The sequence below is a fragment of the Anastrepha obliqua genome, chromosome 2 (genome assembly GCF_027943255.1).
Source record: "Anastrepha obliqua isolate idAnaObli1 chromosome 2, idAnaObli1_1.0, whole genome shotgun sequence".
NCBI classification, from domain to species: domain Eukaryota; kingdom Metazoa; phylum Arthropoda; class Insecta; order Diptera; family Tephritidae; genus Anastrepha; species Anastrepha obliqua.
Genome location: NC_072893.1, coordinates 37,754,535 through 37,782,427, shown reverse-complemented (window position 1 = coordinate 37,782,427; position 27,893 = coordinate 37,754,535). Strand labels below are relative to the sequence as shown.

The window sequence follows — 27,893 nt, the reverse complement described above, 5'->3', positions numbered from 1 at the left end:
TTCAGTCGATAGCGGAGATCAAAGAGAATGCGGCGAGGGAGCTGAAGGCCATCCCATCGTCGGCTTACCAGGGGTGCATGGAGGACTGGGTTAAATGTTAGCACATGTGTGTTGATTCAGATGGGTCAAAGTTTGAAGGAGATAAAATAAATTTTCCTGAAATTTAACTCCTACAAACACCATATCATGCTGTGGCCAGGAGAAGTACCCGCGCTTTCTCCACGTCTCCAACAAAGGTAATTTTAGCCGAAGCAAGACTGCCAGCTATTTCGCAAAGAACCCTGAGCAACTCAATGAAGCTAATCAAAAATGCTTCACTGCACAAATAAGTTGCTGTTTTCATACGTTGAATCAGAATGGCTTCAAAGAAACAAGCCCAACTCACCTTCAGCAATATCGCGCATTTTAAACTTATCCAAGCACCTCGACATTGTTTCTGTACCAGCGCTCTCAGGAATCGAAACGCATCCGCTCCAAGATCTATCTTCATCACCACTTTATTAAACTATCCAAAATCTTCTACCAGCCCCAACAAATACAGACAACTCTATAACAAATTTGCTGAACCTCTTAGTGGTAACTGGGAGTTTATTTTTATAGACGGATCGAAGTCTGACACCAGCACTACGTTTGCAGTGACAAACGAGCTGGGTGGTTTGAGTTCAGTCGGTGCAATGCGAACGTATTGCTCGATATTTACAGCCGAAGCAGCTGCATTATTCGAAGCGGTACGGTTTGCCTCCCGTAGTGGAAATAAATATCTGATATGCAGTGATAGTACATCCACATTCGAGGCCCTTGCTAACCACATCAACAACACCCGACTAATTGAAAAAATTTGCAAAATACTTCTAAAACATAAGGATTCCAAAAAATTATGTGGATACCAGGTCATGCCGGTATTCGCGAGAACGAGAAAGCTGGCGAACATGCTAAAGAATCTTCTAGACAACCTTTACATCTATCCACTTCATCGATAAAGACATTAAGAAGCTCGTAAAAAAATATATTCTGGAATGTTTCACACACCCATCACACATGCACACCTTTTAAAAGGCTCCACAAGACAAACCTGCTCCTTTTGCGGCTCTACCGACAACACTGTTCTTCATCTTCTGGACGAATGTGCTGGACTCAAATAAGTAAGAACCTCCATTTTTAACAATACCAAACGACCATCCTATCTGAAGCTTCGCGATATCGATAGTATATACTTTATAAATTTATTTACCGTACCTGTGTAAGATACCTCATTAATCATTATTTTTTCTTGTATATATTACTTTTATTATATGTACATATGTAAATAATCCTTGTTTGATTTTGTACAAATGTTCGTTAGTGAATATACGGGCGTACATCTAGGCGCTTACGCACAAATGTTAGTACGAATGAACATGAGTACCATCAGTCATGCATTTCCCAATAACTTCAAATATTTTTAAATTCTGGTAGGCCCTGGCCCTGGTAGATACCGCTGTAATATTATAATTGTAATAATTATTAATTAGTTGTTGCTCTTTCAAATAAATAAATAAATAAAAAAATAACTCCGCTTTGTTTTATTTAAACATTCCCGGTACTTTCTGATCATAGGGTACAAAACAATTATTACTCCTATCTGGAAATACGGAATAGAAATATGGGGAACGGCGAAAAGCACAAATCATCAGCTTATACAGCGAACACAATCCAAAATATTACGAAATATAACAAATGCTGGTTGGTTTATTTCCAACGATGCCATACATCGTGACTTGAACGTAGACACAATCCAAGAAACAATCACAAAATGTAGCACTTAACATATACAGAGACTCATGACAGTCAGTCGACCAAAACGAGCAAAAGCGTAAATAGTACCGGCAAAAAAGCGAAGATTAAAGCGACTCACACCGACATATCCAACTATAAGATTTACAATGTAATTACAAAAACAAACGAAAAACAAATTCTTTTTACATTGGTAAAAGAACATAACAGACCCTTATTGTACAAAAACTGCATATTGTTAATATATAACAGATTGGAAGGATATAAAAAAAAAAGAAAAAAAAAAGATAACAATTTCACAACCAAAACTTTGGATTTCAAAGCATACAGATATGTCTTACCTGGAGTTCCTTCCAGTACGACAAATTCCGTCCACTAATAGATTTTTCTGAGCGTCCTTGAGAGTATTTCACTTATAGTTTGTGAACACCTGCCTGAGATGATAATATCCAAGTCGTCAGTTTCGGTTCGCTATTCTCAAGTTTGATGAGCATCTGATTTATCACTAGAAGAAGAGAGAGCACTTCTCTCTGTAGAGTTCCTCTGTTTACCTTTTTCGATATTATACTGGACCCCCATCAGCACATCACTATCCGACAGTTTAATAGGCTGCCGATCCAGTGTTGAATTGCAGGTTCTACCCCAGTTGAATCCAGCCCCTCTATCAAAGCCTCCGTAGATACATTGCTAAAGGCTACAGATATGTCAAGAAAGACTCCTATCGTATTCTCCAAAGTGCAGCGTTTTTTTTTATATGCAGCACCACTCTGTGAAGAGCTGTTTCAGTGGACTTACCCTTCGTGCACGCGTGCTTATTTGGTGACAAGTTTGGCTAGGTTTTCGGTAGGTCGTGTTTTAGTGAAAGATTGTAGGGACAATTTTCAGACCTTGGCACGTTGGCGACGGCGAGTAACGCAGGCGATGGAACAATGAGCTATATAAGCTTTACAGAGGAAACCTTTCTCTTCCTCTGCGTTGGAAAGATCAGTTGGAGAAGGACTTGGCTTCAACTGGCACCGGCTAGCACAAGTAATAAATGACTGATGCGATTTGTTCAACCCGGCCAAAAATCGCTTAAGCGGTTATCGTGCTAATCAATAAAAATAAGTGTAGCTTACTTCTATTAAAACGTCCTAATGGGTGGGCTTGTTATTTCTAATAAACGTTTAATAAAAAAATTTATTTGATTAATTTGTTTTCTTTCTTTGTTGCTGATTAACATTACGAAATTTTAACTGTTAGAAATGGCGGAATTTGTTTTTAGTTCTTGTACGCACACGTACACGTTTAACCACAACACTAACGGCCTTGCACAGTACAAAAAAAAAACAATAAACAAAATTTACTAAAATCGGCATTGGCTAACCATTGTTTGGGGGTCCCGCAACGGGTAACGCTCAAATATAGGTTGAAAAAGCGAGTAGGTGATTGAGAGAAGATAGTAAACAAATGAGCAGGATATTGCTTTCTCAACCTTAACATTTATTGAGTGGGTGGTAGCAAATTTAACGAGTGGCTGTAAAGGACTCTTGAGTGGAAGAGCAATTGAGCAACTGAGAAAATTCACATAGCTTCCATCCAAATTGCTCAACTTGCGAGTACTTACATACGAATGAGAATATGTGGAATTTTTTAAGCGTACATTTTGTGGAACATATGTAAAGTGTCCCAAAAGCATAGAGGCAACAGCTGCAATGAAAATCACTTTCGATTCACGTCAGTTTCGTATCGTTTGGTGCAAGTGATGGTTCATTGTCGGCAGAGCAACGGGAAAAGATTTAATGCTAATGCACATACGTCGTAACCGGCGTACTTTAAGCACCCACGGTTTAACGAAATTTGATACTTAAGCACTGACGTAAGTGAATTGTGGAAAATAATTAGAAGAAAAGAACGGCAAAACAAAGTTGAAAAGTATAAAAGGAAGAAACTATGAATAGAAAGAAAAATAAAAAATAAATGATTAACCTTTAAAAATAAGTGAAATACATGGAATTAAATAATTTTATCAGTGGCGAACAGCAGCCTTGTTGCTTTACAATTTTACCTTAAACAAAAAAATTAAAAAAAAAAAAATATGCAAAATGAGTGGTAAGTGTACCAATTTTGAAGATTTAAGCGCAAAAAACGAAAGTGTTAAATATGTAGCCTAAAATATGTGGAAAAAAGGTTGGAAAATTAATGACTTGGCACTGGTATAAACATATCTACTATGCGCATACAAAAAATTCTCGTCGTGTGCGACCTTGTCTGGATCCCAAAATTGCTTTATTAGCCAAAGGCTAATGAAACATTTTTTAACAATCGGCAGAAATGGCTCGAAGTTATTTATTTTCACCGGACATTGTGCATTGTGCTAGCAGGATGGTGTTCTTGATAAAGTAGCGCGCCTAACGCTATGCTATAAAAATATGTGGGTAATGAAAAGCAAACAGCAGCTAGTAGGCCAAAGCCAAAGCCATAAAATATTAACAAAGGGGGAAAAATTACGGCTACTACATTTCTATATGACTTGAAGTCATACACATATGCTTATATATGTATGTATGTATATGCACATAAGTGTGCAGGCGTGAAAGTGTTCTTCATGTATTGGCGATAAAATGTAGTAACACAAATTTCCCCAACTTTCATAGGGGAATTATTAAGTAAGCGCTTCAACGTTTTATTGCTATTATTGAACATTTCGCTTTATGAAAACGTGATTCATTTGATTATATCAGCTATAAAGTGAAGTAACAACTTATAGGTATGTACAAAAATAAAATATAAATCGGCTTAAAGCATAGATGCTGCTGCTTAAAAATGTGAGATTTCGATTCTAGAACTTGTGGCAATTTTGTTTTTATATATTTTTTTATTACCAGGCTTAATTCCATTCAGCTTCGGTCGGAAAACAAAAACAAAAATATATATGTATATAGATATATATATAAAGGATATACCTCCTACTCCGATAGAGTATTAAAAAAGGAGAAGAATTTGTGTTTATGACTTTTTTCATTCAGAAAGCATGGAGTTGTGTAGCAACACACTGAGGTTTGCGGGGCGAGTGTCAGGCATTTCAGAGTGCTCAAACCTTCATCATTAAAATCATTAGAAACTCAAGAGCCTTTGTGCAGGTGGTTGGTAGAGCTCGCATGATAAGCAAAGAAGTTGGCTCTTGCATCACTTTGCTTTACGATATTATCTTACACTGACAATTTAATGCTGACTAGCTTCCATGAGATTGCTGGCTGTGCACAATCAGTACACAGTTAATGGCTTGAATTTTCAACCTCCGTCGCTTTTTAATATAGTTGGAGTGGATTGAATATAACTCGGGAAGTTAATGGAATCCCACTATTAAACTTTCATAATCTCAGCCATTAATGAAAAACTAAGAAAATTATCTGTGGGTTTCATGTCAAATGACAAAAAATTTGTTTTGAACTAAAAAATTTAGGTTTTTTTCCAAAAACTTTAATCTGTGGGTGTTTTGTTAAATGACAAACAAAAATTTTTTTTTAACTAAAAAATTTAAGTTTTTTTCCCAAAAACTTTAAGGACTTAAAAAAACATGTAATTACAATAAATTTAAGAATTAAATTTTTCCCGAAATTTTTTGAAAAGGTTTGTTAACAATTTTTTTCTCAAAAGTATAAATTTCTTTTCCAAAAAGTTTTAAAAAAGTTAAAAAAAAGAAAATTTTATTTTTAATAAAATTATAAAAAAGAAAATTTGATTTTAAAAAAATTAGAAAAAAGAAAATTTTATTTTTTAACAGAATTTTTTGTTTTTAAATTTAATCTTTTGGTTTTTAATATTTTTTTATTTTAAAATTGTTAATTTTTTTCTCAAAAATTTTGAAATTTTGTTTTTAACGTTGATTTTGAATTTAAGGTTTTTCCCCAAAAACGTATGAACTTTAACACTAAAAGTTAATTAAATTAATTTAAATTAAATTTAAGAATTATAAAAAAAAAATTATTTAAAAAAAATTAGAAAAAAGAAAATTTAATTTAACAGAGTTTTTTGTTTTTAAATTTAATCTTTTGGTTTTTATTTTTTTTTAATTTTAAAATTGTTAATTTTTTTCTCAAAAATTTTGAAATTTTGTTTTTGATGTTGATTTTGAATTTAACTTTAACAGAAAAAGTTAATGAAACTAATTTAAATTAAATTAAAGAATTATAAAAAAGAAAATGAATTTTTACACCAGTTCGTTAACAAATCAATCCAATATATGTAACTTAACTACAAATTAGAAGATAAGGCTTTGGTAGTAGGAGATGAAAAGAAGAAAAAAAGTAGTAATTAGAGAATACAGAGAGAAATTTAATGCACCAATTCAATGCAATCAAACACTTTTTTGTTAACAAAAACATTTAATTTTTTGTCAAAATTTTAAAAATTTATTTCCAAACAAATTTAATTTTTTCTCAAAATTAAAAAAAAATTATTTCCAAAGAAATTTAATTTTTTCTCAAAATTTTAAAAAAATATTTCCCAACATATTTAATTTTTTGTCAAAATTTTAAAAAATTATTTCCAACAAATTTAATTTTTTCCAAAAAACTTAAAAAAAATTTAAAAAAAATGTAATTTTTTAACAGAAAATAGTTTTGTCTTTTTTTAAAAGGGAATTATTTTATTTTGAGTTTTAATTTTTTAAATATTTTCGGAAACATTTTGAAATTTTTTTTTTTTTTCAAAAAAATTTCTTTACAAAACTTTAAAAAGCTTTCGTTAACAAAAATATTTAATTCTTTTCTCAAACATTGGGAAATTTTTTTCCCAGCATTTTGTCAACAAATATGTTTTATACTAAAAAATATAAAAGGGTTATAATATATATATAAAAACGTAAAAAAAAACGAAAATATTTGACTTTAAAAACTAATAGCAAAAGTTTCAACATTGAATGAATGATTTATATTAATATTAATAATAATTATTTATTATTAAATTTTTCCAGTGCACTTTTAATGTCACTAAAATAAACCAATTTTCAGTAAAATTTAAGACCAGGTGCAAAATACTTGGATGACTTGACATGAAATCGCTCATTAGTAAGATTGGTCAAAAAATCCAGCAGTTTTTTTGTCTCAAAAGCGAATGCTAATCACTTTAGTAGAGGTTTCAGTCTAGGCTATGAGTTCTCATCAGAGAATAGAAATTTTTCAATCACTACAAAAAATGCGAAAAAGTGCTTAAATATGACCTTCCTTTAGGCGTGTAGTGCCTCGTGTCGCAAATTGCTATCAATAATGATAAAGCTATATTAAAAAAAGTACGTGTAGTGTAGTACACATAACAGAAGTGAAACTTTCAAGGCAGACAAAGAAAGAGGCAGAGACCCGAGAGAGAATGAGAGAGAAAGAATATATATCTAAATAAATTCACAACATTTGCAGAGAATACAAAGAGACAAAATTTACAAAAAACGGAGAAGGTCGACCGGTGTAGGTAAACGCCGGACACAAGCCGAGGCAACAACGCGCACTACTCCGAAATGGATAGCACTTTATAGTACGCACAAGCACTAGGAAGGAAACGGAAATAAGCGCCAAAAAGTAGGCACCAAAAAAACCCCAACAAAATTGGGACCAAAAAACTTCCCAATCAGTAGACACCAAGGAAATATAACGCCAAAAAGTAGGTGCCAAAAATATATTTCCTACAGGTTTGCTCACAACAAACAAACGCCAAAAAGTAGGCAGTGTTATTTCACACTAGAAATTAGCAACCACAAGGAAAACTCAGGAATGCAGCCTAAAGTGTATCTAAGATATATATAAGATATAGCTCTCTCTCTCCTTTTCCTCTACGTTATATCTGTTTTCTCTCGCGCGGAACGAAAATGCCCAAAACGTTGCATGGCCTTGAAATTTTACTCTCCATTCTCGCTCGTCCATCGACGCCTAGGAAGTTTCACTTCAAAAATGAATTAACTCTAATATTTATAAATAAAATTTCTAGCTTATAAACTAAATAAAACACGACTCAATTCGAAATATATTCAAAAAAATATTTAAATCTAAAAGAAAAGTTAAAACTACAGGAAAAAAATCATCGCTTTTATCAAGTGATCAGCTGCTTCTAAAGGGCGATTAATGTTAAAAAACAAAAATCACTTGGCAATAAGAAAAAGTGGTATGTGTTGAAACTTTGAGCCGACTATAATATTTTATCTCAAATCGAAGAAACAATGTTGGGTCCTTTTAAGAATTACCAGCTATTATTTTTGTGGTAAAATTGCGCAGCGCAGTTTGTAGTGGATTCACACTTTTGCAATTTAAAAAGTTCGTTTCATGCCGGTTCATGGTTTTCTATCAGCATTAAATTAAATTCTTAGCATTTGCAAATAACACACGCACACATTTATGTTAATAGATACACGTATGGTACACAATTTTATTCCATTATGCTTGTTGATGCAGTTGGAAGCATACCGCAACCATAACCGCATCATCCATCATCCAGCCAAAGCCCAGAGGGCAATCAAAACAGTTGGTCACGAGGCAGAAGCAGCAATGCAACAGTGTGAGACACTGTCAAAATATCTATACTACAAGCTGATGTGGGTAACGTAAACATACAGATGTAGATCTACAACAAGAACATATGTAAAGCACAATGTGAAGTACAACGAAAACAGCAAGACAAAATAAAACCAACAAAACAGGAACTGAAGTTAAAGTGCCAATAGAATCAAACTTTGTATACCCGGCGCACGTTTTAAAAGAAATTTCATGACATGCCAGGATACCGATAAGGATATAAAGACAGAACAAAGATTATTAGTATAATTAAAATAACAAGACGTAGATGAATATCCGTAAAACTAGTGGAAAAAATAACAAGACAATGTGATTGTATACTTCTTCTTCTTCTTCTTGATTGGCGCATAAATCGCTTACGCAGTTTTGACCGAGTTTAACAAAGCGCGCCAGTTGTTGCTTTCTCGTGCTAACCGGCGCCAATTGGACACACCAAGTGAAGCCAAGTCCTTCTCCACTTGATTTTTTCAACGCAGAGGAGGCATTCCTCTTTCTCTGCTACCACTAGCTGGTACCGCACCGAATACTTTCAGAGTCGGAGCGTTTGTATACATTTGGACGAGAGGAACCAGTCAACATGGCTGCTGGATCTTTATTCGCTGCGCTATGTCTATGTTGTCGTAAAGCTCATACAGCTCATCGTTCCATCGCCTACGATACTCGCCGTTGCTAACGTGCAAAGGTGCGAAAATCTTACGCAGAATCTTTCTCTTGAACACTCCAAGAGACTCCTTATCGGATGTTGTCATCGTCAAAGACTCTGCGCCATATGTAAAGACGGGCATGTTTGTCGAGAGAGAGGACTCAGCTACTCAATTGCCTACTAAGTCCAAAGTAGCACTTGTTCGTAAGAGAGATTCTACGTTAGATTTCAAGGCTGCCGTTATTACTGGTATTAATGCTGGTTCCTGTTTGTGTGATGACAGAAGGTACTTCGTTTTGTCCTCGTTCACCACCAGACCCATTCGCTTTGCCTCTTTATCCAGTTTGGAGAAGGCAGAACTAACAGCGCGGTTGTTAAGGCCGATGATGTCAATATCATTGGCAAACGCCAACAATTGTATGCTCTTACAAAAAATTGTGCCCGAGCGATTAAGTACTGCAGCTCGCACAATCTCTTCCAGCATCAGATTAAAGCAGTCCCACGAAAGTCTGAAAGCCCGTTTGGTATCAAACGGCTTGGAAAGGTCAATACGAATTCTGGCGGCGCTGCAAGTATTGATCAACATCATTTTGCATAGCCATATTAGTTTTTCGGGGATACCAAATTCAGACATCGCGGCGTATAGGCAACTGCTTTTCATACTGTCGAATGCAGCTTTGAAATCGATAAAAAGATGGTGAGTGCCGATTTTCGTTTCATGGGTATTTTCCACGACTTGCCGTATAGTGAATATCTGGTTGATGGTGGTGGTATACTAGGTTAGGATAGACTATATCCTGGTAGGTAGGGATGCTAGATAGCAAGAGTACCACGGCTAAACTACAAAGAGCACTAGAGTGCAGTTTTGATATATTACCATATTGTCGACCACTACTAGGAAGAGAAACGATCCATAGTCATCCAGAGTTGTTTATGTAAAGAAGGAGAGCAACGGGGTCTAGTCTGAAGAACTGCCTCAGGCTATTCCCAAAAGGCACACTAAGGCACCATAAGCATCTAGCCGCCAAATCCGGGTATTTACAAAGAAAGTTTTCAACAGTCTCTTTTTCTGCAGGCACCCCACAGCTTCTGCAATGGGAGCTGAATGGAAGTACAAGCTTTTCGGCATAAGTTCCGATCACTACGTGACCGGTGAGCACCGCTATGATTTTGCCTCCATTGATACATTACAATAACTGCCATTGCCTTGAGCCATGCTTTGAGACTGCCGGAGTTTAGCAAGCTTCTTGATGCCCCAGTTCTAAAAAAAAAAAATAGATTTAAAGGATATCGCACTTCAACCTAACGACCTTTTGCAATATCTACTCGTCATCCCTCTACTCACATCATCCAAGCCCAGTTGCCTGAGTAAACCTTGTATGGAGCTGGATTGAGCTGTGTGTATTTGCCTTTGCTCTGTACCAGGTCGAGATGTTTATTCTTTGTTCTCGCAATGGCATCACAGACTCATGTCTCTGCTTTATTCGCGCAAATATAATTTAAGCACACTTGCTGGCTTAATTACGGGATTTATTCTATCAAACGATACAGGAGTGGGGTTATATATTTGGCTTTATGAGACAAGAAGACTTGGGAGAAAATTTCTAAGAAATTCCGATGGCAGGGGACCGTATTAAATTTATTCCTTGTTTAGCTCAGCTCCAGGAGATATTTGTGTCTAGCTTAGTGGTATGGGTGTACAGCAGTTGATGATTTCGCTTACCTTTGTCTGCGACTGCCTTTTGCTGACAGAGGCGGTCAGTCAGTGTATGGGAATATTAGCTGCTGCTTGCAATTTATGAAAGAGTCCTTTCAATGAGCAATAATCTAGGCGCCTATAGCCAGCAGAGGATCCTTGGTAATTATAAAAACTATCTAAAGAGGGCGTGGTTCTATCGATTTTGAAAAAATAAAATAAAAATTTAAACTATCGCATTTCCCTCATATCATTTCTCTCATATCATTTTTCATACATCCTCTTTAAAAAATTTTAGCAAAGCCTCTTCCATATTTACTATATTTACTGAAATATCTGCTTATTTTGTATAGAAGATGGAATTGAATATTGCCCGAATTTGCTAATTTTCAATACTAATTCAAGTTAGACCAGGTGTGCATTAAGTTCTTTTGAGATATTTCACATTTTGCTTGAGTTATCTTGCGGCCGGTTGATTGGACAGAAAAATAAACCATCACCTCCCGTCATAAATTGGTACGTACCCGTATATGCATATATTTTTTGAGCCGTAAGTCCTGGCAGCTAGTGTTCCTTTTATTGTAAAATAATAATTTATTGTTATTTTCCATATATTAAATAAATAAAATACGCATATTTTCAAATCCATCGTCACTCCATTAGTCTGCCACAAACAACCGCACAGAGTTATACTAGTCACACCCTAGTGCACAATTGCGCACGGGTATAAAAAATAAAGACCGGCATCCCTTCGAATAATCAGAAACATAAAATGAAAAATAAAACTTTGGCAAAGTTAGCTTTGCCGGGCAATGCGACCTTGAAGTATTCCCTCATTTACATATTATTACCTTTTAATACTCAACAGAACAGAAGCATCAAAAGCAACAACAACGGGAACATGCGATGAGAATAAGACAATAAAGAATAAAAAACGGCAAAGCAAATTGTTTGTCTACATTCCCTGGTGAGCCAAGGGTGGCAGGAGTAGCAGATTAAAAGGGAAAGTGTGGGTGTATTCATAGAAGCTGATAAACATACGCACCAATTCCTATGTATTTAGTTCTTGCTTTGTGTGGCAGGCAAGACAGTGGTGCTGACTCGGTTCGCATGAGTTCAAAAAATGTGTTGCCACTTCGAAACAATGCACTTACGTGTAAGTACTTACATGGGTGTGGCGCCACATTTTGCTATTGATCTATATATTTTAAGTTGTAAATAGACGCACACACACACACACGTGCTTGACTGTATGTACGCATGCTTGTGTATTTTGCAATAAATCCAATCTGACACGCTGTTACCGCACTCTAAAAATTTTTCTAATAGCATTTTCCTGCGATAAGTGGTTGGGTGGAGTAGCACAAATGGCGCCAGCTCAAGCAACAGTCACTCCCGAATACTTATCTGTTTAAGTGGCATGAGAGAGGTGGCTAATACAAGTTTTATTGCCTCAAGTGGTACAGCTTCGTATCTTAAAGTGACACTGCAGCGCGCTTGGTTTTGGATTTACACATACTTTGTATTTTATACTCCATCTTCGTATTTTTGGCGTAACAAAGTATTACAAAAGCTGTTGGCAGTGAGCTGAAGTAGCTAAGAAGGTTGCATGGAAGTTGGCGGCTGTCGTAGATGGGTGGATTTGAGCGTAACTACTATTTAATAGCCGTCGCCTCTCGGCAGACGTTAACAAACTTCTAAGTTAATTTCATAAGTAAAACTTTATTGCCCTCCATTTGTAGAATAACATCAAAGTGCACACCGCAAATTGAAGGAGAAGTTGGGTCAAACACTCGAACAATTATGGGCGTCTCAATAATGACTTTTGAATTAACTTTTGCTTTCTAAATTCAGCAATCTTGTTTGTTTACGTAGTATTTGAGCCAAAAATTAGCAGCGTAGCAGCGTAAGTCAATTCATTATATAGATTATTGACTTAAGACATAGTTATCAGGGACTTAACCTATCTTAAATTAAATAAACATAACGTAACATAACATTACATAACATGAAATAACAGTATATAATGTGAAATAACATAACGAAGCATAACATAACTTATGATAACATTACATAACATAACATAACATAACATAACATAACATAACATAACATAACATAACATAACATAACATAACATAACATAACATAACATAACATAACATAACATAACATAACATAACATAACATAACATAACATAACATAACATAACATAACATAACATAACATAACATAACATAACATAACATAACATAACATAACATAACATAACATAACATAACATAACATAACATAACATAACATAACATAACATAACATAACATAACATAACATGACATAACATAACATAACATAACATAACATAACATAACATAACATAACATAACATAACATAACATAACATAACATAACATAACATAACATAACATAACATAACATAACATAACATAACATAACATAACATAACATAACATAACATAACATAACATAACATAACATAACATAACATAACATAACATAACATAACATAACATAACATAACATAACAAACTTAGCATAAAATAGTTCAACATAACATAACATAACATAACATAACATAACATAACATAACAAACTTAGCATAAAATAGTTCAACCTAACAAACCAGAACTTAATTTAACTTAACTAAAAATTTCAAATAAAAAAGGCAGATCAGATAAGCTAAGCTGACATAAAATAACATAATAAAGCATATGATTATCTATTGTATCATAGCATAAAATAAAATAGCTCCATGGTTGACATGATTCCAACCCTTTTAGTGATCTAAAACAAACAAATTAAAAAAATTCTTCATTAGTTAGGATGTCGCTATCGGATTACGCCAAATCAAAAAAAAAAAAAAAATGCACAAAATGGCGTCAACTTGAAAGAAAAAAATTTTTTGCCCCGTTTTTTTTACCTTTTCAAATTTTTTAAAAATACTTCAAACTTAAATTTTTCAAAATCCGAGGCAGGCACGATAGACAGATGTATAATAAAATATTCTTCTTCTTCTTCTTAATTGGCGCGATAACCGCTTACGTGATTTTGGCCGAGTTTATCAAAGCGCGCCAGTCGTTTCTTTCTCGTGCTAACCGGCGCCAATTGGACACACCAAGTGAAGCCAAGTCCTTCTCCACCTGATCTTTCCAACGCAGAGGAGGCCTGCCTCTTCCTCTACTACCACCAGCTGGTACCGCATCGAATACTTTCAAAGCCAGAGCGTTTGTATCCATTCGGACAACATGACCCAGCCAACGTAGCCGCTGGATATTTATTCGCTGCGCTATGTCTATGTCGTCTTAGAGCTCATCGTTCCATCGCCTGCGATATTCCCCGTTGCCAACGTGCAAAGGTCCAAAAATCTTACGCAGAATCTTTCTCTCAAACACTCCAAGCGTCGCTTCATCGGATGTTGTCATCGTCCACGGTTCTGCGCCATACGTTAGGACGGGCATGATGAGAGCCTTGTAGAGTGTTAGCTTTTATTTACTACTCACTATGGATTAATCGGCGATATATTTCCAGGTATATATTATAGAAGTATAAAGTATATACATATATATGTATAGAATAAATAAAGATTGTGTGGGATACAAAAGATTTTGTGGAAAGAACGAGTCCTGAAGTCGTCCGCTAACATCTGCCGTTCATTGTGCGATTCGCTCCAATCGGCCGGCTCAGACGCCACGTCACAAAATCCGCTGTATCTCCGAAAATAATTTGCATTTTGAAAAATCCTTTGAAGGCCATATTTTTGAAGGTTTAACTTTGAAAACATGCAAAAAAAAAATCGATTTTTTTTCAAATTTCTGGACCTGAATACCTCCTTAAGAACCAAAAATTATTTACGGGCTGAATCGATAACTATCACTGTGCAACTTAATATTGGCGATTATTTTGCGACGTAGATGGGAGACGTCAAAAGAAAAAAATAAATGAAAATCAACGCTGGCAAGGAGAATAGGTTTATAAACATATATCTCATCCAATATTGTACAAATATTAATTTTTTTTTCATATCTTTCAAAGGGGAGTGACCACAGTGTTACGAAAATGAAGTAGAACTTGATTTATGGAATATAAACTGAGTGATAGCTGATTGCTAATCTCACCCTTAATCTGACAGGGCGAACGGATAGATTGTATCAATCAATTTGCGGAAAAGCTTTCCATGTATGTAATATAAGGGGTATATTGTTTCTCTTGTTCTACTTGAAAAGCAATTCCAGTTTTTGCCCACAGATCAATTGTTTTTCTTTATGCTGATAATTTTTCAACGCATAAACTTCTCCTGCCATAAACTTCTCTCTGCAGCATCTTTCGTATTGCATTGCGGAAACAGTAATAGACTCTCACATATTTACATTTGTGGTGTGTGCTTGATGGTGACCAACAAATGAACGGACCTGAAGTTTCATGCCGCCTCTGAATGGCAGAAAGTTTTTTATGAGAAGCTGTTTTACGACAGCTATGCACACGGAGATTAACCACCGCCTACTGAGTAGCAACGCCATTTAGAAAAACTTTTTCTATTATTTGATGTTTCATGTTGACAGCAAATATTAAATACTAAGCCAAGCGCTACCCCAAATTCAGCTACGACGACTACTTTGTTTACAAAGCCAGCTCTTAAGGTTGACAAATTCGTTGAAAGACAGAATTTTGTTTTTTACTTTCAGTTTTAATATAGTTGAAGAGTTTCTTCATTTCCCTCTTGCTTTTATTCACCCACTTGCCCCATATACTGCTGGTTTACGGGTTTTCGTATTTGCTAGCGGCCACCATTCAAGCAAAACAACAAATTGTCAACATTGTGGCTACGGGGCGTATACGCAACATTAAAGTGTAAGCGAACTGGTAAAACATAAAATGTAAACACAAAGTATTAGAAGTATTCCTTTAAGGCTGAAAATAGAAAAAAAATTTGGCGAAGAATAAATGTTAAGCAAAATATGTTAGGGAAAAAAGAAATTGAAATGCTGATTAGGCGAAGAGCAATAAACCGCGAGAAGGGCAATAATAATACAAGGAAATATAATTGGGTGATGGGCAGGCGAAAAAAATGCAGTGGCGTTTATGAAAAAAAGCTTCGATGAAGTGAAAATTCTAGTTGCGAAATAAACAAATTTAAGAAGTATTATAACTATAATGCATGGGTTATAAACGATTATCTGCTATTGCAATAAAAGATTCAAGAATTTTAAAGCGAAGTGAGTTTTGTATTTTAATGCCTGAAATTTAATATTAAAGTAATTTAAAAGTGCTTCGTGGAAACGATTATTCAAGCGTAGTTTGATTCGTAATTTATTTTAAAAACAAAAAAAAAAAATTTAAAAATCCGACTGGCTGTCAAACGCAGTTAAGCGAAAAATAAAGCGAAATTAAACAGGGGAAAAAATCAAATGATGTTATCACAAATATGTTACAAGGGAATTAAACATGCGATAATGGAATTATCGTGGTAGCACCAAAAAAATTGGAAGCGAATAAAAACGTTTGATCATTTAGGTGGCACTAAATACTGATTTTCCAAGTCATCTGAAAACTTAAAATGCTAGAGAGAGGCGAAAATTACTGCTCGCCATTATGCAGAGTAAAATACTTTCGCCCACTTTTACAATGAAATATAACAAAATAACTAAACGAAAACCTTGCAATAAACTCAAAATTTTGAACAATTGGAAAGTTATTTTCTGTGGCTTGTCACACAAGATTATAAGATATATTAACTACCCAAAAACACTGGAAAAATAGAAATACTTCTTTAGCAAAATAACCAGACTAGAATTCATTAATTTGGGCGACTCCAAAACGAACAAAAATTAAATGGATCATAAATAAGTAAGCACCTCTTGTAGAGGGTGATCAATTTAGCGGTTGATTGGACAATATTTTTTATTTTAGTGTAGAAACTTTCAAAGCCGCAACTACCCCGCAATTCGGCCATCCGTAAACACCAATTCTGAATGACTCGCTGTAGGACTTCGTTCAATATCTCGTGAATAACTTTAGTAATGTTGGCTCTCCAATGAATGCCTCAATCGAAGTTGGTTTATCCACAAAGCATTTTGATTTTACATGCCCCCACATATAAAAGTTCAATAGGCAAGAGACAAATTGTTCACCAAAACGACGACACAGTAAATCCAAATTCGTCTTGTTGGAAACAAATATTGTGTAGATCACGGGCTTCTATTTCCAGCTTCAATGGTAATGGTAATAATTGTACGGGTTAGGCTAAGGCCTCTATACACTGCGACCAGAATGATCTACTGTACGCCTCTAAGTGCTTACTTTTAATTATTTCGTGGAATCGCGAGGAATCGAACCAGCTCCTTAGAAAAGAACATTTGCAAGACTGCATCCTCTAGTAAATACGAGCTCAGGACTCTGTGTCACCTGTACTTAATGCTTCACTGTTCATGATTAAGTGTTCCATGGACTTCTCTTCATCACAGCAGAACCTGCATAAACTAGTGCTAGATATTCCTATTGAATTTAAATGTTTATTGCAGCCAACTGGCCTGTAGGTGCAACACAGAGTAATCTGAGGCTTTTTTGTCAAGGGTTAGAGCAGATCTTGCTTTGTTGGTATTCAGGTTTAGGAATTTTTTGGAGTGATTTCCGGCATCAAAAAGTCGTTTATCATGGCGGGATGACATGGGCTATCCACTGTTACATTGGCGCCAGCCTCGACTCTGAAGAAATATGGGCCGATAATTCCTCTAGTTCATTGGCCTCACTGAACCGTTGTTTCCAACGGATGTAATGAATGTTTTTCATTGGCTTTGAGTTGCTCTTTTGTCCAAATGCGGTAATTTTGCTTATTGATGTAGTCTTTAAGCCAAAAATGGGCCTCATCTCCAAACGCGAAGAACACTTTTCACAGAGCGTTGATTTACGTAATAGAATTGTACGATGTCTATACGTTATCAAAGCTAGTTGGGCCGGCTTCGCGGAATTCACCGAAGACACCTTCGCCACTCTTCCTATCCCCACTGTTGTGCGCGCATTCCGCAAGGTGCTCATAGCTGCTGCGGCTCGCTTCATCCCCGCTGGAAGGCTCAAGGGCATCCGTCCCAATTTCCCAGCCGAAGCAGACAGTTTAGCAAATGAGCGAGACTACCTACGGCAGGTCGATCACGGGGATCCCCGCATAAGCAATCTCAATTTGGAGACCCGGCAACTGGTAGACCAACAAAAGCGGACCAAATGGGTTGAGCATCTGAAGACCTGCAATTTCACCACTGGTGTGAGTAAGCTCCGGTCCACCGTTAGGTCTCTGTCGAACCCGACAAAGCATAACGACAAGGTGGCAATCACCTTCATCGGCTGCATATCGTTGGACCCGCAGAGATGCGGGAGCTATTTTAGCCGATTTTTTACACTGCATCCTCCGGCCGACAGAACCAAGCGTCGTGTTACCAGACGGCTGCACAAACTGACGAACGACAGTGCGCCACTTTCTTTCTCCAGCGATGTGGTCCAAGGGGCCATCAATAAAGCAACATCATCAAAAGCCGTTGGTCCTGACGGACTTAATACGCTGATGCTGAAGTACCTGGGACCATTGGGAGTAGGATTTCTCACAAGGGTCTTCAATCTGTCCTTGGCCACTCTCATCATCCCTGACAAGTGGAAAGCAGGGAGAAGGAGCCCCACTACTGAAACCTAGAAACCCGCCAACCAAGAGAAATCTTATCGCCCGATAACTCTCCTAACCCCAGTAGTGAAGGCATTTGAATCCCTCCTACTTCCACTCTTTACGAAATATCTGGCCACAGCCACGCATTAGCATAGTTTTCGACGAGTGCATTGTAACACCACTGCACTCACCGTGATAATTACCCAGATCAACCACGGGCTTAAAAAACCGCCCCTGCGAGAGGACTGTCCTAGTAGCGTTGGACCTGAAGAAGGCTTTCGACACAGTCAGCCATTCCACGCTCATATATTTAGCTGTTCAACTTTTACATTTCGAAACTCCCCCAGCCACCAGAGGGAGTCTCCCTGGTCACATACGCTGACGACTGCACGATAATGGCGTCGGGAAATGACATCGATGGGGTGTGCTCCAAAGTGAACAACTACCTCACCGACCTTTCTCACCGACCTTTTTCACTGCGAGAAATCTTTAACTTTCCCCCACTAAGTCCACGGCGACTCTCTTTACCACCTGGATAAAGTCGATGACACACCAATTCCGACGGTAAAAAATCCCAAAATTTTGGCTGTAACCTTCGAGAGTTTGCTCTCCTTTTTTGTGCACACAACTGCAATTGCCACTAAAGTCCAAAATCGCAACAAGGTCCACAAAGAAATGTTGCTATCGACATTTAAGACTATATGCCAGCCGGTTTTAAACTATATATCTGTCAAAACACTGCCATTAGGACTGCGACAGGATGTCTGGGATATCAATTCAACATCTACACGGCGAGACCCATATGCTCCCTGTAAAGGAGCATAACAAACTGCTCAGCAAGCAGTTCCTGTTAGGGTTCTGCCGCAGGTTTCACCCTTACAGACATCTGCTTGAGCCAGAGCCGTCTCCCAGGCACGTCAGGAGACACCTAGTACACTACGCCGACGAGATTCAGGACAAAACAAACAGAGACTTACTGGAGTGGAGACAGTGTTTAGACTGATATTAAACGACATTCACCGGGAGACTGTTACCACCTTCATAAGCTCCCGTCCAATGAATGCCGTAATCGGTGTCCAACCACCACCCATTGCAGATGAAGAGCTCCAGCTTCCCCGAGAGACCCGCGTAACACTGGCACAATTACGTTCTGGATATTGTAGCAGGTTAAAATCCTACTTATCTAGAATTGACCCCGACATACCAAACATATGTCCGGCATGCGAAGGCACTTCCCACCACAATAACCCCCTTTTCACTTGCCCCTTAAAATCCACTCATTTAACAGCCCTCTCCCTCTGGGCCAAACCTGTCGAAACAGCATGTGTCCTGGGCCTACCTTTAGATGAGCCTGACGAAGATGACCGGTGATATACTCAACACGGGCTTCTATTACTGCTACAACAACAACAACAAAACATGTCTAAACGTTGTTGGCGTCAGTCTTTTCATGATGAAATGTCAATGAGTAATGAAAAAACTAATATATTTGGTTGGTAGAAACATGAAACTGTCAAATGTTTGTTGACGTAGGCCTAGTATAAGTGGCATGAATACCCGGGTAAAAAAATTTCACCAAAGGATATAAATAAACTTCAACTAAAATTTATTGAAAAAGGTGCGTTCTGAGAAATATTTTGAATCTATGAAGGAGCCGCAACAAATTTTTCAGATCTCAGTCTCATCTCATCTAAATTGCCTCATAATAATAATAATAATTATAATAACAGAGGGGAGAGATGTGACTATTCGTAAAACCTTAAATTGCTTAAAATGTATCGCTGTTTCCAGTCATGCAATGCGGTGCCCAAAACGATAAGCTTGTTGGCTTATTTTTGATAGTCACTGTACATATATTAAAAGGTTTATGAAAACGACCATTAATGCACTCTTCCAACTAAGTTCTCGCTGTTTGTCCATAGAAGCCGTCAGCAGTGTGTGCTAGTTGATTCTAACATAACCTAAACGTCATAAACCAAGCTTAGACATATGGTAAGCAAACTGCCTCGACCCATTAGGGATTTTTTGATTTGGTATCATATACTTTTGGTTTTGTAAAAATGTCTAATTTTGTGCCGAATAATCGTCATTTGGGGGAAGTGGTGATTTTCCTCTTCCATTCGAAAAAAAAAACGGCTTCTGAAGCGCATCGAGAGCTACAAAAAGTTTATGGAAATGCTGCTTTAAGTGAAACAACGTGCCGAGATTGGTTTCGTCGCTTCAAAAACGGTGATTTTAATGTTGATGACCGTCCGCGTGAAGGAAGGCCAAAAACCTTCGAAGATGCTGAATTGAAGCGCATTATTCAATGAGAATCCGTGTCAAACGCAAGAAGAGCTTGCTTCAGTATTAAGAGTTACCCGCCAAACCATTTCCAAGCGATTGCATGCTTTGGGAATGGTTCAGAAACAGGGGACTTGGGTCCCTTATGAGATAAAACCAAGGAATGTTGAAAGTCGTTTTCACCTGTGAACAACTGCTCCAACGGCAAAAAAGGAAGGGTTTGCTTCATCGCATCGGGACGGGTGATGAAAAATGGATTCATTACAGCAATTCAAAGAAAAGAAAGTCATGGGGACTGGCCGGTCATGCTCCTACGTCGTCGCCTCGGCCGAATATTCACGCTGCGAAGGTTATGTTATGTATTTGGTGGGACCAAGTTGGTCTTATTTATTATGAACTGTTAAAACCAAGCGAAACCATTACTGGGGATCGGTACCGACTTCAAATGGTGCGATTGAGCCGAGCACTGCGCGAGAAGCGGCCGCAATACACAGAGAGGAATGAAAAAGTGATTCTACAGCATGACAACGCTTGGCCTCACGTTGCCAAACACTCTAACACCTACCTAGAAACACTGAAATTTGAAATCCTATCCCACCCGCCATATTCTCCAGATATTGTGCCATCCGATTATCACCTGTTCCGATCGATGGCACATGGTCTAGCTGACCAGCGTTTCCATTCATATGAAGACCTCAAAAAATGGCTTGATCCGTGGATAGCCTCAAAAGATGAACAGTTTTACCGTGCCGGTATACGAGATCTACCAGAAAGATGGGAGGAAGTAGTAACTAGCAATGGGCAATACCTTCAATGATTCACTTGTAACCAGTTTTTCAGAATAAAGTTGTACTTTCATCAAAAAAAAAAAAAAAAAAACAGCCAGAACTTAATTGCGCACTTAATATGTGAAACTGAATAGATGTGCCAGGGCGTCCATATTCCCATCAATACAGCTCTAAAGCAGTGCTAGGAACGCATCAGCTCCCCACATTGCACCTGCGTATGGTTCAAATAATCCAAACCAAACTTAAGGTTGTTAAATATATAACCATGCGATGTGACCAGTTTTGCTATGAAACCTGCGCACATAAAACTATATCTATTCCAACACAGGGTTAGAAAAGTGAGCTGGTTTAGGTTATGCATACAATAAACCACAACATAGTTAATAGGACTATTGTTAAGTTCGTGCGGTTTTTTTTCGAAATTTGAAACTTTATTGACGTAAAATGGTTACAAATTTAATATTCAAAGTATTGTCCATCGCTTACTACTACTTTTTCCCATCTTTCTGGCAATTCACGGATTCCCTTTGTGAAAAATTCGGTCGGTTTTGCCGCAATCCACGAATCGATCAATTTTTTGACTTTATCGTAATTACGGAAGTGCTGGTCAGCCAGGCCATGTTGCATCGATCGGAAGAGATAGTAATCGGATGGCGCAAGGTCTGGACTATACGGCGGGGGGGGTAGGACATCCCATTTGAGCGTTTCTAAGTATGTTTTGACCACTTGTGCAACATGTGGCCGAGCATTGTCATGTTGCAAAATAACTTTGTCGTGTCTATCGGCGTATTGCGGCCGTTTTTCTCGCAGTGCTCGGCTCAAACGCATCAATTGTCGTCGGTAGACATCCCCCGTAATCGTTTCATTCGGTTTCAGTAGCTCATAATACACAACACCCAGCTGGTCCCACCAGATACACAGCATAACCTTCAGGCCATGAATATTCTGTTGAAGCAGTTGTTCGCATGCCATAAAACGGCGTTCAACGTCTCTTGGCTTCAATTCATACGGCACCCAATGGCCTACCTTTCGGATCATTCCCATGGCTTTTAAACGTTTGGAAATGGTTGATTGATCAACTCCCAAAGTTTTTGCAACCTCTTCTTGCGTTTGAGCCGGATCTTGATCGAGCAATTCCTCCAATTCGGTATCCATGAACTTTGGCGGCGCACCCTCGCGTTCTTCGTCTTCCAAGCCAAAATCACCACTTTTAAAGCGTGCAAACCACTTCTGGCACGTTCGCTCAGCTAGAGCATGCTCACCATAAACTTCCACCAAGATACGATGACTTTCGGCTGCTTTTTTCTTCATATTAAAATAATGAAGAAGAATTCCCCGCAAAAACACATTATTTGGCACGAAATTCGACATTTTCAAGTGTGGTAAAAATATTGTTGTTTACGCTTCAAATAAAAAACTTATACTGACGTTTGTGCCTTACGACAGTAGCTCTCCAATGAATGTTTGGAAATGTGGATCGATGGAATAATAATCAAGTTACGCCATCTGTTGTAAAACCGCACGAACTTAACAATAGTCCTATTATATAAAACACTTTTGCTATTAATAATTTCGATCATAAACTCGCTTGTATTCCCCTTAGAAACACATAAACAAAATCATAAATCCCAGGCCCACCAAAGCATTCGTTGTTGTGTTATTAAATTTTACTACCTCACACCACTAATAACTCTTTCGCGGAATATATGTAATTCATATTAATTAACTCCACCCGTTTGAATCCATTTTAATTTACAAAGTCTAAAAAAGTGGTTTACTGCAAATACAATACTTCTTATCACTCGTACGCCCTGACAACCAAAGTGCTGAAGTGCGTGTAAATATTTATGTAGCCATGCCTTAATTTTTTATTTTATTGCGTCTTCTTCAAATAGATAAATATTTTTTATTTATTAGCTTTTGCATACATTAAAAAAAAACCTTAAAAAATATGAACCAAAGCCAAATGCCACATCATTGCGTGGACTTAAATCTAACTTAAAAAGTATGTCTTTGAGAAACACAAGAAAAAACCACACCATGACACCGAAAAAGGGTAGTTACGTATAGCAACACATATCTGCGTATATACTATGTCAGTAAGTACGTGGATATAAGCCTTTTTTGGGACGTCATTTTAGCAAAACCACGCAAACCAACGTTAATGGCACAGTATGCGGGTGCGAATGTATCGCCTTCAGCGAATTGTCTAAAAATGTTTGCACTTAGATACGAATGCGTACGTACGTATATATGTCATATGTGAATTGCACATCCTATGCGCTCAACATATTTGCCTTTATGTATACATTTATGCGTGCCGTTGGCGTGAGAAGCATCGTTTGTTTATATTTGCTCAGTTCGTTTACTTTAAATTTAAATTTCGGTGCGTTTCTGTGTAGAAAAGCAGTCCTGTTTTCACACAAACCAATAGAAATTTACGTATAGAATTTAAAATAAACAATGTTTGCGATATGGTTAAAATTCAAAGCAAAATTTTGAAAGAAAAATATATTTCAGGAAAAAATAAAACGAAGTTATTTGAGCTCGTAAACAGCTTCGGAATAGCGGACCTTTGAATGTAATGGAGTTGGTATGTAAATCATCATAAGAGGTTGGCACATTTACCCCTAAATGGTTGTTGTTGTAGCAGCATAAATATTCTCCATACATTTACAAGCAATGCTGCTGGAGTGGCAGTCTTTGACTGGATATGAAACCGGGTCGTTCCGGAAAAGTAGAACTGATTGTAAATGACTGCAAGGATCGGTTTGTCTCCAAGTTTCTCGACTTATGTAAGCCCTTTAGCAGTACCACAAAAGCGACGTAACCAGAATTTTTGCCGCTTTCGAATGGTAGTGAATTTCTATAAGAAGTTCTTTGCATAACCAAAATGAACCCTGAAGTATTGGCTTGGGGAATAAGTTCGTAGCGCTTTTACCGAAGACTTTTGCTTAAACAAAAAAAAATAATTATATCAATAAGTTAATCAAATATAAAGGGTGGTTAAGTTTCAAGGGCCGGTGTTGATTTTGAATAAAATATTTTATAAAATAAAAAAAAAAAATTAAAAATGAATAAAATTTTTTTAGGAAATTATTGTCATTTCTTTATTATGATAATATTGGTATGGCTCAATTATGAGTGGAATAAAATATAGGCCGAATGGATACCGCAGCCTCGGCGACACACCTCCATCCGATGGTCCTAATTTTCTATGACGCTGAGGCATAATTGAGGTTCTATGCCGTTAATGTGCCGAATTATCTCATCCTTTAGCTTTTGAATTGTTGCTGGCTTATCGCCGTACACCTTTTCTTTCAAATAACCCCAAAGAAAGAAGTCCAACGGTGTCAAATCACATAATCTTGGCGGCCAATTGACATCGCCGCAACGTGAGATTATTCGGCCATCAAACTTTTCGCGCAAAAGAGCCATTGTTTCGTTAGCTATGTGACTGTGTGTGACGGTGCCACTTCGTCCTGTGGAAACCACATTTCGTCCACATCCATATCTTTCAATTCGGGCCATAAAAAGTTCGTTATCATCCCACTATAGCGAACACTATTCACAGTAACTGCCTAACCGGCCTCATTTTGGAAAAAATACGGCCCAATGATGCCACCGGCCCATAAACCGCACCAAACAGTCACTCTTTGTGGGTGCATTGGTTTTTCGGCAATCACTCTTGGATTATTATTCGCCTAAATGCGGCAATTCTGCTTTTTGACGAATCCACTGAGCTGAAAATGTGCCTCATCACTGAGATGATTTTCTTCGAAAATTGGTCATTCACTGTTGCCCGTTTTCATAATAAGCCTGAATAACTTTAACGCGTTGCTCAATTCTGTATCTTTCCATGGTTCAAATTGAATTAATCTCTAATTGAAAAATGTTAAATGATATGCAGAAAAAAGCTTGAAGTTTAGGTGTGGTTTACATTCAACATCGGCCTTTAAAATTTAACCACCCTTTATATTCAGCGTTGCTGTTTATAACCGCTTCCCACCTCTCGACCAATTTGTTGATGTCGTTCCGCTAAAAATCGCCTGGTCTGGTGTCAAAGAGGTTGTTGAGCCCGTTTTTAAGGACCTATTTGTTATCGAAGGTAACGCCCTTCATATGGTTTGACAGGGAGCGGAAAAGGGGGTAATCGTTCGGTGAAAGGTCAGGAGAATACGACGGATGCTGAAGAACTTCCCATTTAAGTTCTTGAACCGCGGTTTTGACGACTTGTGCAACAAGGAGCCAGGCGCTGTCGTAAAGAAAGATGGCTTGGCTTCGTCGGTCTGGTCTTTTCGGTGGAATAGCCTCATTCAAGCATTGTAGCTGGGCAATGTTTAGCTCCTTTTTGATCGTTTTATTTATTTCGAGCGTTTCTCAGTGCCCCATGCCCTCCCAGTCCCACCAAACACATATCATGATCTTATTTGGATGTTTATGGCCGCGTTTTGCTCGATGGTGGGCGAGGTGCTGAGAGGCAATTTGAAGGTGAATTTCTTTTTTTTTTTTTTCATTGAGCTCGTGTGGCACCCAGGCTCCCAATTTTTCGATAAATTCCATTGAATGAGGGGGATTGGTGATTGAGAATCGTATCGTGATCGCAGTTCCTTTTTTCCGCCAATCCACTACTAGTTTGGCGACCGTTTTCCTTCAAAAGTGATTTGAGACGTTCTTCATCGAATTCAGAAGGCCTTCCGCTGCGTAACACCCAAAGACGTCGCAAATGTCCCGTTGCTTCGGTAGCTTTTTGACCTCGATGAAAAGCAAAGAAGAGCAGATGCCGAAAATGTTGATTTTTGCTTCCTCCATTTCTAAGCCTCACAACTAATAAAAAATTAAATAACTCAAAAATACCATTAATATAGTTTTGTATAGCAGAAAGAGTTCTATCAAATGAATACTTATATATATATATTAGGCCGGGCCGATTTGTGGGGAGGCAAAATATCGCTCATTGCAATGTGAAAATCGTATTCTAGGGATCAAAATAAGAAACTTTGCCGATGGAACCATACCTCCAAAACGAATTCTGATGTCCCCCAATTTGAGTCAAACTTTTTAGTTTCTTTTCTCATGTAAAGGCCAAAAATGGTGATATTTTTAAATGATTGTATGGGGAACCCCCAGGGGAGTTCCAGGAAGTGTGCCACTGGCATGGGTGGATCGGCCGCCCAAAGTTAGTGGGGGTCGGTCATACAATTGGACTCGATTGGAGCACTCTAAATGGGTCAAAGTGGGATTTTTCGTTCGACCCAAATTGGGGGACATCAGAATTCGTTTTAGAGGTATGGTTCCTTCGGCAAAGTTTCTTATTTTGATCCCTAGAATACGATTTTCACATTGCAATGAGCGATTTTTAAATCGACCCGCCCTAATATATATATATATTTATAATTGGCGCTTACACCCTTTCTTGGGTGTTTGGCCGAGCTCCTCCTCCTAATTGGGGCGCGCGGTTTGGTGTTGCGCCATTAATGGAGGGATCTATTGTTTTAAGCCAACTCCAAACGGCAGATATTTTTATGAGGAGCATTTTCATGATGGAAATACACTCGGAGGTTTGCTATATCTTGTCGAGGAGTGACTTCCATTAGAAGAAAACTTTTCCTTCATTTTGGTGTTCATGCACGCAGATTCGCACCAGCACACTCCGAATGGTAGTCACGCAGCCACCCATTCGGCTACGGTGACCTCATAGAAATTCTAGCTGTAATTTGTTTAGCCTGACAAACAGTATTGGCCTTGTGCGCACCTCTATTCACCTTTATTATGCATTAAATAGTTGAAATAATATTATAGCTGTAATTTTAATAAAATTTAGTGTAAAACATTAATTAGTTTAACAGGTTTGCTGTCAATTAGTTTTCCCAAATTTCGGTGTAACAACCTCAATTAATTAAAATAAATACTTCCCACTATGCAACAGTGAATGACATAATATCTATTTTACTCCATGCGCACAGTTTCGTATGACGACAGCCCTTAATTAGTAAAAGTAACTGCCAAAAATTAAAAATATTAAAAACAATATTTTGGCGTTCACATCATATCATATTAACATTAGCAACAGCGCACAACGGAAATTCGTGGAAATCCGGAAGGCAAAAGTTAAGCGTGACAAAAGTTACACGCGACAAAAATTGCAAAGCTGCCTGGTAAATTGGCAGCCATCAGGAAGCATACTTAAAGTTTTTGCCATTCCATCAGCGATATGGAAAAACAACAACGAGCATACTAGTATAAGTAAACGGCAGCATACAAACATACGCCTACTGTAATACAAGTAGCTGATAGTTTCTTGCCAATAACGTAGGCTATTAGTTCAATGGCCCTCTGTGTCAGAGTACTTTAGCGGTGCCTAATGGGATGTTTTTCATAGCGATCCTACCCCTTCTTTCAAATTTAACTTAATTTTCCCCATCGCTGCGCTCAGCGTTCGTTGCTCTTTTGTTCTTTTGAATTGGAAACTTAATCATGTAACGGAATACTTAAAAA

General features: G+C 37.5%; 1 protein-coding gene across 1 annotated transcript in view; it reads left to right on the top strand.

Annotated features, from left to right (window-relative positions):
- The first annotated feature begins 3,518 nt into the window (after positions 1-3,518).
- LOC129238993 (allatostatin-A receptor-like) overlaps positions 3,519-27,893 on the top strand; it is a 123,417-nt gene continuing 99,042 nt past the window's right edge. The window contains exon 1 of the mRNA XM_054874249.1: positions 3,519-3,864. The gene's annotated coding sequence lies outside the window, so the exon portion shown is untranslated. The remainder of the gene's footprint in view (positions 3,865-27,893) is intronic.